Here is a 16,773-nt window from a genome sequence, read left to right as displayed (position 1 = left end):
GAGGAGCCTTGTTTGCTAGAACCTCCATAAACTAAATGTTTTATCCCTGTGTTGCTAGAATTGGTTAGGAAGGAGAGATGGGGAGGTCAAGGTCTGATATTCCAGTTGTTCCACATTTTTATGGCAGGAGGAGTCTTTGCTGCTCATTTCAAAGTCCAAAGTTAAACAGGCAGTTAGAGGATTCTGCAGTGAAAGAACAGTAACAGTATACTGCACAGTTAGGATGTTTTGTGCCCAGGTTTACAGAAGATAGTAATTTTTTTTTAGTGATGCCATCTACTGTCTGATTGAAATCTGGTTTAAATATCAAGAAAGGGGGAAGGAGAGTACGGCTGTGGATAGAAGATTAAGAAACAACTCAGTTTGTTTTATGGTGTCTTTACTGTGTTTGGGGGTGGAGTGGGGAAAGACAAGCCAAAGCTGGGCTGCTCCAGGTTGGACTATACAACAACCAAAGTATGGGTTGAAGTTTCATGGTTGGTGTAGCCACCTCTAGGCAAATGGGAGCAAACCAGCAGCATACACAGGTACATTGCATCCTTGAGTGGAGTGAAGCTGGGACCGGCTACTGTTTTTAATAAACTAGGGTTACCATGCTTCCCTGGTTTTTCACTATGTCAAAATGTGGCCAATGTATATTGCAGTAGTTATTCCCATAATATCACTAACATCTATGCTGCTGCTACCTAATCACACTGTACAGTGATGATATCTTCCTATTACTTAAAATGGAATGCCCAAATCCACATGTGGCAACAGTGGAAACACCACAATGATTGCCACCTTACCCAGTACACTGACAAAGCATAAATAAAATGCAATGCCTTCCCTGTCAGAGGACCATATAGTCCCAAATCCAGAAGGCATACATGTAGAATCAAGAGGCTTTTGAGAAGGATTACCCATTTGTAGTGAAATCTCTGGAAGAGAGGAGCCTTTAAAGAAGGAAGCCACATAATAATACCACTGCTTAACATTGTATAGAGCTTTCAAATGTAGAGACATGTCACATGCATGTTACTTGTAACTCTTAAGGTAAATCAGCATGTTGCTCTCAACATTACAGATGAGGGGCACAGAGACTTGTACTTAAACCCCAGTTCCCAGGTCAAGATATAATAGAGGACTTCTTGATCAAAGCGCATGCTCTTAGATGCCAAGCTACACCAGCCATGTGGATAAAGAAGAATGGATGTTAATACACCAGCTCAAAGGCAAAGCATTCAGAGCTGCTGGGGGGGGGGGGGAGATTGCTAGCAGGAAACTGTGCATTGGAAACCTCCTCCTCTTCTGGGTTAAAAATCCAGATGGGCCATCAGAAGGTAAATTTCACTTTTGGATGTCCTGACAGCAGCCAGGATTCTAGATTGAAAAGGGAACGGCTCCAGCATCATATGCATTGGGTGGGTGGAGGCTTATTCAGAGAGGATATGTATATTGTAACATGGCAAGATCTTCCCTTTTATTCCCAGTGGATGTTTATAGGTATTGAACATCTCTTTTTAAACCATTAGTTTGTCAGACAGTAAAAACAAAATCTACATTGTAGCTAATAGTGTGTGCAAGAAAGCCTCCTGATGGTTTATGCTCAGGGCTGGTCCTTCCTTAAGAAATAGTGAGGCAGCTGCCTCAGGCAGCAGATGCTTAGTCGCTTAATTAGCGGTTATTGGATTTTTACTGCCTGTGTGCCAAAATAACATGTCAGGATTTGGGTACTTTGCCCTTGTTTGAGTGGACAGGAGTGCCATTTGCGACTGCTTCTTGGTAGGCTATGTTTATGCTTGACAGGGAAAATTTTTGTGGCTTGTTAAAATTTTGCAATCTTACCTTGGCTGACCTTTGCTGATGTGATGGGGAGAGACTGAGAGTGTGAAAAGCTAAACATTTGTGTATTCCTGGAAGCTCTATGTTCCTGAAGCTTTGGTAACTCATGTCAAACACTCAGGCTACCTGCTTGCATTAATGCAAGGTGGTATTGCATAAACATGCATCTAAAGAATATTGGAAAATGAAAGTCATGGAAACCACCCAGAAGACATCTATTATATTTATTAACGTTGCATTAATAATAACTACCATCCTACTTTCAAATACACTTTGTTAGTCTTGTGCCAGTCAGTTTGGAAAGGAAATACAACTACGATCCCCAAAAAGCTATGGTTTCTCAATATGCAGGAAACTTCCCAGATGGTCAGAAAAAGGTTGCAAATTAAAGAAAAAGATGTTGAATACATACCCCACCCAAATAGCAGTCTGGCAAAGATATATTTGGGGCGTTTTTCAGAACTGATGGTAGGGTGGGTAACACATGGTCTGTAGGCTATGTAGGCCTGCAAGCCCCCTTTTTTGTGCCATTTTTCTGTCCTGCCAATCGCTAAATTTATGTTGAAAATCAGTGGTAGTGCTGCCACTATTGGAATCATATGTCCAAAATTGTAATTTCTCTTCATGCTTCCTTCCATGAGCATTTGTTTGCATAACAGGGTGCTGTGCATAGAGTCCCTTCGGGAACCCTACAGTTGTTGACAAACCTCTGTGGGAATTTTGAGGGCTGCTAAGCCACAGAACATTGAAGTGTAAGCTGGGAAGAAAAAAATGGTGCGGGAGAGGAAAGAGGGGAAGGATAGGGAATGACCTTTATGTTGTTGTTGTTGTTGTTTTGTTGTGTCTTTCAAATCGTTTCTGACTTATGGAGACTCAAAGATGAACCTAAGATGGGGTTTTCTTGGCAAGATAGTCAGAGGAGGTGCCATTGCCTTCCCAGAGGCTGAGAGAGCGTGACTGCCCAAGGTCACCCAGTAGGTTTAATGGCTTTTCTATGAATCAGATGCAGGTTTCCAGAATTGTAGTCAAACACTCAACCACTACACTATGCTGACTCTTACACTGAGGGTGTAAGCTGGGAAGAAAACAAGAGACCACATATGCTGATTCCATAGCTAACATGAACATTTCAATCCAGGTGTGTAAGGTTGTAGTCCAGCACTCTTATCACCAAAAACACACCAGCATACAGCTGGATTTTCTGCTCTTCGATACGCAATGGCAGATTCTTGAGTGATTCCAGCAGGCAAGGAAAAAAGGTTTCTAGAAGCTGTCTGCTTGATCAATCTGACATTAAATCGTGCAGATGCCACGAGAATGCCCCTTACTTTCCACATCCTTTCCTTTTCCTCCCCATTGCGCCGTGCCATTCAGCAGTGTTATTGTTATTGTTCTCACCAATTCCCTGTCCTCACCAGCCTTTTGTCACAAAAGCATACATTCGTTTGGCAGAAGATCCCTGTCCATAAATCAACAGCTCAAACTTTCTTTGACTCAAACGAAGGTCAGTCAAAGCCAGCAGGTAACGACTGCTGATACCTTGGCAAGGGAAGAAAACAGCAGCTCTCGGGAGCAATAACAGTACTAAGAGGCTGGCGGAGGCTCCTAAACAACAAACCAACCCTGGAGTCTGTAGCATAATCCCTTTGATCAGCAAGGCTGGGGTTATTGTAGGGTCAATGCTGACATAAAACCAACCATCAAACCAAGACCACCTAGGTATTAAATTAATCTTTCTTCCCCCTGTGAAGTAAAGGGGGAATACAATTTCTCAGGATTTCTTTTCCCTTGAACAGCGCACCCTGCGCTGTCTGTTTTCCCTTCCCTTAGATCATGCTATTGAGATGGTATTGTTATGGCAAATACTTATTTCCCCCATTGCTATCACCCCTTACTGCCACCATCATAATGCAGACCAGAAAAGAGCCTCCCCCTCTTTCTGTGTGTGTGTGTGTGTATATATATATATTTAAAATCGTCTTAACCTACAGAACTTTAGTGGTCAAGCTATGGTACTGAGGCCGTTTTTCTAAAGGATTGCTTTAAATTTACATGTGATTAAATAATCCACAAATATTCTCTCCCCCCTCCCATTTCTTCTTGCAGACAGCTAGCGGAATCAATTTGCTATGGTTATGCTTCCCGTCAATTGTTTAGAATTTCCAGGATTAATCTTTCATCCATGTGTATATCCTCTATTTACCTTTGAATGAGATAATGCATTATGCATTGGGCTTTATAGAAATGAACCATAAAACCCTATTTCCCCCCATCCTGAAGAACAGAAAGTCACACTCTGCTTTCTTAGTCGAAATATTAGTCCCCATTATTATGGCAGCTGCCGAGAGACGGTGAACCAACTTACGCACTGGTTAGAGAGGGCTCAGCAGCTGATACAGCCATGTTCAGAGCAGTTTTTAAGTGTCATAATGCTAAAGCTGCCTGATCCTGGCTGGTAGAAGCTGCATGTCAGAAAAGCTGCATCAGTGGCAGTGATATAAAAATAGCACCATGGCTTTACTCAAAGGGGAACCTGAGGAATATGTCGCCCTCAAGATGTGCTGGCCATGCTTCTAGGGCTGATGGGAGTTGCAGTCCAGCACCTTTGACAAGATCATGTTTTACCTCTCTCTGTGGTAATGAATAATGTATGATTTGTTGTTCTTTTCTTCCAAACAGTGTGTAAATAGTCATTGTGGCAAGTGCAAAACCCTTCTCCATGGCTGCATGTGCTGGGGAGATTGCCAAAATCATACAACTTTTCCATGCAGAGCTACTCTTACAGTTGTGTGGCCATGCTACAACTTCCATCAGGCCCAGCCAGGGAGTGCAATAGCCAGAATTATAGAACTGCAATCCAAAATCAGAACTTGGAAAAGTTTTTTGAATATAGTTTCCAAAATCCATGGATACTTCTAAAACTGACCCAAACACTGAGAGGGCTTCAGCTGAAAAGGCTGACCTTAACCATCATGGTGTATTCACTGCAGCACACTGACCCCCTAAATATGACAGAATGCTGTGTTGTGTTGTTGAGGTGAAGTGTTTATGCCAAGTTGTTTTTATTGAGACTGTGTTGGATAGCTTTTCCAATGGTTACCACCCTATAACAGAATCAGCAATGGGGAGATATGCCTTTCCCAAATATGCACATAATTATTACATTCTAAAATAAAATAAAATGAAATCCCTTATAATAAGGAGTTACAAAAGCAAATTCTAATTCCTTAGGGGTAACAGGATGCATCCGGACAAATCTGCCAGTGGAAGGACATTAGTGTCACCATGAGAAGCCAGTTGCATTTTAATGAATGGTAGTGGAAATCAATGGGAAATTAACCAAGGGTGGGGATACTCATGATCAGAAGGGGAACATAATACATGACCGAGAAGGAAAAAAAATGATGGAAACAATACATATAAGAGCTATATATAAATGCGAAGGATAAATGATACATGGGAAGAAGAAAAATATGAAGATGAACTTCACATTCTGGAAAGTGAAATGAAACCACACTCAAAGCAATTTGGGAAGAATAAATCACCAAGAACGATGACATACCAATAGAACTGCTACAATCTACAAAATCAAATTCAATTCATTGACTTGGTTAATGGGGTGCAAGTAGTGGGATCATTAGGTGGATGACCATGTCTCCTGGAGTTTGTAATACAGTGGAAAGGAGAAGCCAGGCATAGTCAGACATGCACCTAGACTAGGAGAGCGGATTTCATTAAACTTAGAGAAGTATTGAGGGCGATTCCATGGTCAGAAATACTAAAGATAAAGGAGTTCAGGACGGATGGGAGTTTCTCAAAAGAGAGATACTGAAGGCACAATTTCAAACAGTTCCAGTGAGAAAGAAAAATGGGAGGTGTCTCAAGAAACCAGGATGGATGACAAGGAACTTCAATGGAGCTAAGTTTGAACCGGAACATGTATAAGAAAGGGAAAAAGGGGGAAATCACAAAAAAGGATCAAAGAAATAGAAGGCATGTGTAGGGGTAAAGTCAGAAAAGCTAAAGCACAGAATGAACTCAGGCTTGCTAGAGAGGTTAAGAACAATAAAAAGGGTTTTTTGGATATGTCCGCAGCAAAAGGAAGAAGGAGAGAAACAGTAGGGCCACTGCGTGGAGAAGATGGCAAAATGCTAACAGAAGACAGAGAAAAGGCAGAATTACTAACACCCTTCTTTGCCTCAGTCTTCTCAGAAAAGGGAAAGGGTGCTCAACCTGAGGATAATGGAGCAGAGGACAGAATAGGGGAATTTCAGTACAGAATAAGTAAAGAGATAGTAGAGAGAACACTTATTAACTAAATGAATTTAAGTCTCGGGACCAGATGAACTCCATCCAGGGTATTAAAAGAACTGGCAAATGTAATATCGGAGCCATTGGCAATAATTTTGAAAACTCCTGCAAAACAGGAGAGATCCAACAGACTGGGCGAGGGCAAACGTTGTCCCCATCTTCAAAAAAGGGGAAAAAAGAGCATCCCAACAATTACGTCCAGTGTAGTCACATCAGTACTAGGAAAGATTCTGGAGCAGATCATTAAACAGAGAGTCTGTGAACACTAGAAGCAATGCCATAATCACAAAAAGTCAACATGGGTTTCAGAGAAACAAGTCATGCCAGACAAACCTAATCTCTTTCTTTGATAAAATTACCAGCTTGGTAGATGAAGGGAATGCTGTGGATATAGTATACTTGATTTCAGTAAGACCTTTGACAAGGTTTCCCATGACATACTTGCAAACAAGCTTGTAAAAAGTGGGCTAGACAAAGGAACTGTTACATGGATCTGTAATTGGTTGACCGGCTGAACCCAAAGGGGTCACAATGGCTCCTTTTCATCCTGGAGAGAAGTGACCAGTGGGGTCCCACAGGGCTCTGTCCTGGGCCCAGTGCTATTCAACATTCTTATCAGTGACCTGGATGACAGAATTGGGAGCATACTTATCAAATTTGCAGATGACACCAAATTAGGGGGAATAGCTAATACAGTGGACCTCGGGATACGAAATACCCAGGTTACGAAATTTTCGGATATGAAAAAATCCCATAGGAAATCATTGTTCCGGGTTTGATGAAGTTTTTTTTTCGGGATACGAAGAAAATTTTGGTGCTTTTTCGCTTTTCGCACGAAACGCGGCTTTTTCCCATTAGCGCCTATGGCAATTCGGCTTACGAAGGCTTTTCGGGTTACGAAAGCGCCGCGGAACGAATTAATTCGTAACCCGAGGCACCACGTATCCCAGAGGACAGGATCAAGATTCAAAATGACCCGAATAGACTAGAAAGCTGGGCCAAAGCTAACAAAATGTAATTCAACACGGAGAAATTAAGGTATTGCACTTAGGGCGGAAAAATAAATGCACAGATATAGGATGGGTGACACCTGGCTGAAGGAAAACTACGTGTGAAAGGGATCTAGGAGTCCAAGTAGACCACAAGTTGAACATGAGTGAACAGTGTGATGCGGCAGCTAAAAAGGCCAATGCTATTTTAGGCTGCATCAATAGAAGTATAGTGTCTAGATCAAGAGAAGTAATAGTGCCCACTGTATTCTGCTCTGGTCAGGCCCACCCTAGAATATTGTGTCCAGTTCTGGGCACCACAATTCAGAAAGGACATTGAGAAACTGGAGCGTTCCAAAGGAGGGCGACAAAAATGTGAAGGGTCTGGAAACCATGCCCTATGAGGAACGACTTAGGGAGCTGGGGATGTTTAGCCTGGAGAAAAGAAGGTTAAGAGGTGATATGATAGCCCTGTTTAAATATTGAAAGGATGTCATATTGAAGAGGGAGCAAGCTTGTTTTCTGCTGCTCCAGAGAACAGGACCGGAACAATGGATGCAAGTACAGGAAAAGAGATTCCACCTGAACATTAGGAGGAACTTGCTGACAGTAAGGCTGTTCGACAGTGGAAGCACTCCCTCGGAGGGTGATAGAGTCTCCTTCCTTGGAGGTCTTTAAACAGAGGCTAGATGGCCATCTGTCAGGGATGCTTTAATTGAGATTTCCTGCATGGCAGGGGGTTGGACTGGATGGCCCCTAGTGGTCTCTCAAACTCTACGATTCTATCAGATTCTGATTCTATGATTCTATGAATTCCAACTAGAATGTGCCAACGAATATGGAAAACAAAGCAGTGACCCAGACAGGAAAACGATCAATATAAATTCCAATACACAAAAGCTACAGGACCATTACACTAATTTTCCATACCAGCAAAATCATGCTCAAACTTCTTCAGAAAAGAATCCTACCATATATGGAAGGAGAAATCCCAGAAGTGCAGACATGTTTCAAAAAAGCAAGAGGCACTAGGGATCTCATTGCAAATATATGATGGATAATGGAGCACACTAAGGAATTCCAAAAGAAAATTTGCACATGCTATTTCATTTACTACAGTAAAGATTTTGACTGAACCAGTGATGGTGAACTTTTTGCAGACCGAGTGCCCGAACTGCAAAACAAACCCCACTTATTTATTGCAAAGTGTCACGTTCGTCTGGCTTTTTAGGAATGAAATCTGGCAAACTCTGTGCTGGAGCAACAGCATGCATGAGCACAGAGAAGGCTCTGAGTGCCACCTCTGGCACGCGTGCCATAGGCTTGCCACCACTGGAATAGACCATGAAATACTATGGAATGGTTTCAAAGAAATGAGAGTACCACTACATTTGATTGTCTTAATGTGTAACCTGTACTCAGGACAACAGGCTGCCATCAGAATTGAGTACAGAAAAACAGAATATTTCCCAACTGGAAAAGGGTCAGGCAAGGCTGCACCGTATTTATTCAATCTGTTTGCAGAAAATATCGTTCACAGAGCAGGATTAGAATCAGAGTCAGGGGGAATGAAGATTGGAGGAAGGAACATTTAACTATCTATGATATGCAGATGACACAATACAACTTGAAGAAACCAACAAAGACATAGTGCAATTACTGAAGAAAGTCAAGGAGGAAAGTGCCAAGGCAGGTGTGATGTTGAACATCAAGAAAACAAAAATAGGGCCTGAACAGACGGACCAAAATAAAGCTGCTTCAGGTCCCTTTGGAGGTATGCTGTTTAAATGATGCATGCGTCCTAAGAGGCTGGAAGCCATGCCAAAGCCATGCTCCAGTCCTAAGGATTGGAACGCTGCTTTGGTGCAGCTTCTGGCCTCTTAAGATGCATGTGTCATTTAAACAGCATACCTCCAACGTGACCTGAAACAGCTTTATTTTGGCCTGTCTGTTCAGGCCCATAATGACCATGGAAATTCTATAAGAATTCATCTTAGATAAAAATAAAATTGAAATAGTCAAAGTGTTCCCATACCTTGGATCAAATATTAATCACAACAGAGACTGCAGTCAAGATATTAGAAGAAGGCTAGGATTGGAAAGAGCAGCTATGAAAGAACTGCATAAAATCTTAGAGTAAATGAAATAACTCTGAACACTAAACTGAGTATTGTCTAAGCCAGGGGTAGGCAACCTTTTTGAGCCGGGGGCCGGGTTGCTGTCCCTCAGACAACTGGGGGGCCGAAGCCAAAAAAATAATAATTAATTTTAAAAAAAAATATTAAATAAATAAATAAACCAGGACAAATGTAGGACAACATTTTCAAATGGTGGACACTTTTTAAAAAAAAGTGCTGATTTTTAAAAAAATGTTAATATAAATGCATGTTTCTGAGGCATCTATAGACAATTGCCCCCCTTGCCCCTGCGCGCGAGAGGCCAAAGGCCCCGGGGGCAATCGGCGGCAAGACCAGGCTGGGGCCGGTGCCAAGGCCTCACTGGGCCGCATCCGGCCCGCGGGCCGCAGGTTGCCTACCCCTGGTCTAAGCCATCACACTGCCTCACCACCATGTGAGAGCTGGACACTGAAGAAAGCAGACGGGAAGAAAATCAACTCATTTGAAGATATGGTTCTGGAGAAGGGGGGAAAAAGTTCTATAACGGATCAAACTCAGATTCCCTTTGGAAGCCAGGATGACTAAATTGAGGCTATCATACTTTGGCCACATCATGAGAAAACATGACTCATTAGAAAAGACAACAATGGTATGAAAGGTAGAAGGCAGCAGAAAGAGTGGGAGACTGCATGCCAGATGGATGGACTCAAATCAGCAAGGCCAAAGGCCTAAACCTCCAGGACCTGAGCAGAGCACTGAGGACAGGAAATTTTGGAGAGGTCTCATCCACAGGGTTGCCTGGTCAATTCAAGGGCAGTTAGCCACAAGTGGAGAGCCAGCATGGTGTAGTGATTTGAGCATTTGACTGTGACTCTCGAGACCACTGTACCATTACTCAGCCATTGGGTGAGTCACATGTTCTCAGCCCCACCCTCCAAACCCATGATGGCGTTAGAATCACCATAAGTCAGAAATGACTTGAAGGCACACAACAACACCAATAGCAATAACAAAGATCAATCAGAGATTTTGAAAGATTAAAGAAGCGGGGGAGGGATGCACATATAGTTTGTTTGATATGTAGATAGTTTGAGAAGTAGTTTGTTCAACAAGTAGCTGGTTTTATTCAATATTCGGGACTGCAATTCAATATCTTTAAGGCATTTGCAGCAAGGTTAACTTTGCACTATCATAGATCAAAGTCAGTAAGAAAGGGACCATATTTGCAATGATAAAAAGGATCTTTTGTTTACAGGAGGTAGGGCCCATTTCCTCCACAGTAGACAATATAAATTCCAAAGTCTGCTTAAATATCAACTTCAGCTAAAGGAAGATAGAAAGCTTAACAGCTTCAGTTTTAACCAACATTAGGTTCAGTTGAACAATTTTTTTTTTGATATTTTTGTGAAACCTGGGAGAGGAAGTTTACACAGAAATGTATTTTGGACTCTTCATATTGCATCTAATTTGGTCAGAACCCATAATGGGACCCCATATAACAACTGTGGCATCATCCTAACTATGGTTTGACACCACTTTTACACTTTTCTTATGGAATCCTTGGATTTGTGGTTTTACATGGTCTTTAGCCTTCTCTACCAAAAGGATGGAGTATCTTAGTGGTTAAGATGTCAGTTCTGATGATCAGAAGATTGGAAGGTTGGCAGTTTGAGGCCCAAATGCTGCATGATGGGATGAGCTCTTGTCACTAGTCCCAGCCATGATGAGTTAACAGTGCAAGTTGGTAGGTGAAGAGGCTGGACTGCAAATCAGGAAGTACCATGATGGAAACTTGCCTTTAGAAACAGGTATTGTGCTGTGTAAATACTGAATTAGCATCTGAGTTTGGTAATAGGTTGCATGAAGGCCAGTCATTTGAGGTTGAAACTCAACTAAGTGCTCAGATAGGCCAAAATAAAGCTGCTCGGGGTCACTTTGGAGGTATGCTGTTTAAATGACACACACATCTTAAGAGGCCAGAAGCTGTGCCAAAGCTGTGCTCCAGTCCTTAGGACTGGAGTGTGGCTTTGGCGTGTCTTCTGGACTTTTAGGATGCATGCATAATTTAAACAGCATACCTCCAAAATGACCCGAAGCAGCATTATTTTGGCCTGTCTGTTTGGGCCCTTCATGATGATGATCATCATTCAGCACTTCAGTTCAGTCTGTGCATTCCTAATCAGATGCAAACCCCCTTGAGTTGAATTGAATTTACCTATAATATGATGAGCATCTAGCATATACCAGTCATGGTGTCAAGAGTTTTGGAGATGGGGAGAGCAACAGAGAAACAGTTGGAAGGGCAGAGAGGGAGTGAAGGAGAAAGAAACTGATGAATGTAGGTAGGGTTTTTGTGGCAAGATTTGTTCAGAGAGGGTTTGCCATTGCCTTCCCCTGGGGCTGAGAGAATGTGACTTGCTGAAGGTCAGCCGGTCAGTTTCCATGGCTGACTTACTATATTGTTGTAAGAAAAGTTTTTCAGCCCAAGAAAAAATCTGAGTGGCAATGGAGTTTATAGGGGGACTGTTTTCCAGTGGAGAATGGGACTAAAGGCAAATGGGTGGGACCAAAAAATACCAGCATATTTGAGTTTAATGCATTTACTGTCAATAACTGAGTCTTAGGGGAAGCTTCACAACATTTTGGATTGGGGAGAAAACACACAAAAGCAGAGAAAACCCTAAATGACACATGTCAAAGATGTGGCCATCTGGGTTTGCAGAGGTGTAAATTGGGGCCTCAGTTCTTACATCCTGAATTGTAAAAAATTACAGTAAGAGACTAGGACTAAAAAAACTGATGCATGGGAAGTAGTTTGAACAGTTGATAGTGTTGTGCATATCTGGAAGACAAGGAGGAGTTTTTGGTGGTTTCGTGTGTTATCAGGGATTTGAGTCTTACTGTTGAAGAGATAGTGCCTTCAGAATGATGTTTTATTTCATAAAAATATAATTTGAAGGTACAGTCATGAGGTTGAGAAGTATTGTTTTATTGGGATCTACAAATTGAGTTTACAGTTGTTACATGCCTGACAAATCATTGCTAGAATCTCTCCCCATCATAAGCTAGGGGAGTTTGTGAGATCTTACTGCATCCTTCCTTCTTGCATCACTGCACATTTTCCTAAGGCTGCAAGCTGATGCTTACTTACCTGGAAGTGGGTATGGGAGTGAGAATTGCTTTTGAATAGACACGCATAGGATTGTGTTGTAAAGGGCAAGTAGTGTTCTTCTGAAGAAAAACAATGCTTGTATAGTTAATGGAATGCATTTCAGAATGTTACCTTAAAACAGTCCAGTTAGTTCGATACCTTATGATTTCCTTTCAAAGCAGTATTGTATCCCTTACTGTAATTTTTGAAAAGTCCACTAGAGAGGTAGAACAATTTTGAAAGTGTTGGCTTTAATGGACTATATTTAGCCTTTAATAAATATTCCTTTATTTGAAAATGCTTTAGTGCAACCCAAGCTAGAAGGTTAGCACTGCACTGCACTGCTAAACAGTTATAATAACTGTATAAATAAGCAGCTTTATACACATATGTGTGTGTATGTGTGTGTGTGTGTGGCGGGAAGAGGGAGAAAGCTAGTAAATAAATACTACTTGATGGCAATGACAGTACAGCAGCCTTGTGGGCTGTAAAATTTGGCAGGATCAATGTGAACAATAAAAATCCATATGTGTTCCTGGATATAGTTACCTCCAAGCTGAATTCCACTTTGTTCTAGTTATAACTGTAAAAGAGCATTTTTAAAGACAGTGATAATTATGACCATGGCATTATGGAAACAGGTCACATGTGGTGAGTTTGTCAGGAATTGGTCATGAAAAAGCAGAACCATCTCTTTCTAATGCTGCATTGTTTCAGAGAATATAAGCTGTCCTCTGATGTTTTAGTGCACCCTTTGCTAATGTGTTGTTCTACAACTCCCATCAACCACCACCAGCATGAGACCAAGCATTTGGAATGTCACTAACTTAGGGAAGACTAGTATACTGGAATCACTATGCCACTGTTATATGCCAGAGATGTCTACTGCTTTGAACATCACAGGCATTAGCATGATAATATATAGTAGTCTGAGAGGCAGCATAGTGAAGTGGTTTGAGTGCTGGACTATGACTCCGGAGAACAGGGTTTGAATCACTGCTCGGCTGTGAAACCCACTTGGTGATCCTGGGCAAGTCACACTCTCTCAGCCTCAGAGGATGGCAATGGAAAATCCTCTCTAAAGAAACTTGTCAAGGAAACCCTAGTGATAGGTTCACTTTAGGGTTGCCATAGGTTGAAAATGACTTGAAAGCACACAACAACAAATAAGGTGGTCCACCTTGTTCCCTTGAATGCCCTTGAGCCCCTCCTTCCTTCCTTTTTTGCAGCCTTGTTTCTTTGTGTTGTAGAAGAAGAAGCAGAAGCAGATAAAGCTGGAAGATGAGGATGATTGACAGCAACACTGGAAGGGCTGGGGAAGTTTTTTCTACTGGTGTCTGCAGGAGCTGTCAGTAGAACTGAAAGTTACTACAGTACAGGTATTCTGAATACCTGGGGTTTTTCCACAGGTTGCTGCGAGAAGCTGCATCAAGTCTGAAGGATGTTGTGTATGAGTATGATATGACAGAAGACTTCTTTGGATTTTTCCTTGACACGGGGTAGTTTCAGTTCCTGAGCAAGTGCCATCTTTTCAGGCGTTGTTAGTGTCATGTCACATCAGGAGAGGTGGTTGTGCCCCTTGTCATGCTCTATACAATGTTCTCAGTTGGAACAGCCAGGAACAGAACTTGGAAAAGTTACTTTTTAAATTACTGCTCCTAGAATCCCCCAGTCACACACCCATTTTGTCAGAACCAGCATATGAGAGTGTAAATGCTGGAGAAATGTAATGCTCTTGAAACATGAATGCTTTCTTGAGGGACAGCAAGTTGTGCTTGTTGAGCGAATGGCAACTACACAGGGAAGGATGAATTTTAGAGGATTCCTGTAGTCTAGCTATTTCCCCGGAAGAGACAAGTCAGGCTGCATCTTGGGAGCCTAGATGTATCCTGAGGAGCATGTTAACACCTATGATTGCAGTTCTTCTGTGAGGAATTTAAATTTGTGGCTTCTGTTGAAGGCAATACTTATTTTATGGCACTGTACTGCAACTGTTTAATATCTTTTATTTTTTATGACACCTTGAGAGGTTCTTCTCTTAAAGGCAACCTACAAAGAATGATAAATGAATATTTTTTTAAAAATTGGGTGACCATTGTTGTTTGATATCCCTGACACTGAAAAAAGATGACAGGAACTATTAATTCAGGACAACCAAATACCACTGTGGATAACCATTGGGGGCCTTGCTTAGTTATTTCATTCAGGATGCACTTTGAGTTTCTCAGGGAGATGATAGCAGCACCAGACGCACACTAGTTACATTACCTCTGGTGATAATTAGATGGATGCGTCATTAACTATCTTATAGGGATTAATGCCAGCAATTATATAATACCAAAGTTAATTAAGCCCGGCTAGTAATGTATATAGTGCAGTGGCCTTACCACTAGGGATTATCCCTTTGGACATAGAAACATGCATGTGTACCCCAATAATTAGGAGTACCTGATAACAACTGTAGCGGAGGTGTGGTCACGTAAGAACTCCTGATAGGCATTTACCTCATGAGTGACCTACGGCCTCTTCTTCCTGTAGCTTGTCAACATTTCTGATGATACAAGGCCCCATTTGGAAGGTCTCTAGTGATTTAGTATTGGTTTATTCAGCAGAATGCTGGAGGAAAATGAAAATAAGCTCTCATTCAGATTCTGGGTCAGTGGGCAGGAGCAATTCAAATTCAGCACCTTGCTCTAAGCTACGCAGCACACGAGGGACCGTTTCTTACTCTTCTCCTTCCTATCACGCTGCGTGTTTGTAGGGGCTTATGGTATTACTGCAAAACACTCTGAGCATGCACAGCATGAAGAAGCAGGATGAAGGGTACATTTGGATGCGCCGCACTAAAATCAGATAAACTTGCTGGATTCAAGGGCCTTGGGATGCCGGCTGATTGCATGTGGGAATTAATAAAACCCACATTTGGCTAGCACATGCTGTGCCCACAAGGAAGAAGCCTGTGGATTTCCAACATATTGAAACTGTTCAGCATCTTTATTAATTCCGACACAAACCTGCCAACTAACCATGGGCAGGAGGCTAAAAACGGCCTCTGATATGTTTATGTTTTTCGCTAGTCTGTCAGTGGAAGACAGCTCACACTTTTCCTTGTTAGCAAAGTTTCAAATGGAATTATTTCCACAAATCAACACACAAACTGGTTTTCATATACACAACACTGCAGTCTCTAGTCTAGACTAGAGGTGGGGCACCGTATTGATAGAAGTCTCTTCCAGAAATGCTCTTACTCATGAAATCAGCAATCTTTAGTAAAATTATTGTTATTGTTAATATACAGTGGTACCTCGGGATACGAAATACCCAGGTTACGAAATTTCCGGGATACGAAAAAATCCCATTGGAAATCATTGTTCCGGGTTACGAATGTTTTTTCGGGTTACGAAAAAATTTTTTGGTGCTTTTCGGCGCTTTTTCGCACGAAACGCGGCTTTTCCCCATTAGCGCCTATGGCAATTCGGCTTACGAAGGCTTTTCGGGTTACGAAAGCGGCCGCGGAACGAATTAATTTCGTAACCCGAGGGAGCAGTGTAATTATTTTATTCATTTATAGTCTGACTTCAGAAGTCCCAGTAATGGGACTGCAGGCAGCTTGCAAATGGTTAAAATCAGTACAGTTTAAGTACATTAAAAAAATCATTCACACACACACACACACTTGATTAACAACCAAGACTAAAAAAATACCATAAGCAAAATGTTTCAGCTTCCACTGTCAGTTGCTAAAGATTAATATACATATAAATAATTAAACAATCTATATAGTTAAAACCAGTTAAAATTAATTAAAAGACAGAATATATATATAAAAAATTAACAGCATGCCATCAAAAACCGCTAAAAGCCTGAAGGAACAGGAAAGTTTTCAGCGGCAGGTAGAAAGATAGCAAGGGTGGAGCCATCCCAGCCTTCCTAGGGTGGGAGTTATAGGGCACAAACAGACAGGCCAAAATAAAGCTGCTTCAGGTCACTTTGGAGGTATGCTGTTTAAATGACACATGCATCTTAAGAGGCCAGAAGCTGCCCCAAAGTCACGCTCCAGTCCTTAGGATGGGAATGTGGCTTTGACACAGCTTCCAGCCTCTTAGGACACATGCATCATTTAAACAGCATACCTCTGCTCCAAAGTGATCCGAAGCAGCTTTATTTTAACCTGTCTGTTTGGGCCCATAGGTGTGTTACAGACCGCCCCTTTGGGGCGGCCTGTAACTGGCACTTTCCCCGCTGTATCGGGGCCTCAGCTGCCACAACGGCAGCCTCTGAGGCCCCGATCTGCCGCTTTCCAGGCCGCGGGGGAGCGGCACAAGGCCGCTTACCCGCGGCCTGGAAAGGGGTGTCCTTGGGGCTTCATGCCCCAAGGACA

General features: G+C 42.1%; 1 protein-coding gene across 1 annotated transcript in view; it reads left to right on the top strand.

Annotated features, from left to right (window-relative positions):
* The window catches only part of USP9X (ubiquitin specific peptidase 9 X-linked), a 361,613-nt gene that overhangs the window by 920 nt on the left and 343,920 nt on the right, over nt 1–16,773 (top strand). The window lies entirely within an intron of this gene.

Source organism: Sceloporus undulatus, chromosome 3, assembly GCF_019175285.1.
Source record: "Sceloporus undulatus isolate JIND9_A2432 ecotype Alabama chromosome 3, SceUnd_v1.1, whole genome shotgun sequence".
NCBI lineage: Eukaryota > Metazoa > Chordata > Lepidosauria > Squamata > Phrynosomatidae > Sceloporus > Sceloporus undulatus.
This window is presented reverse-complemented; position numbering and strand designations above follow the sequence as displayed.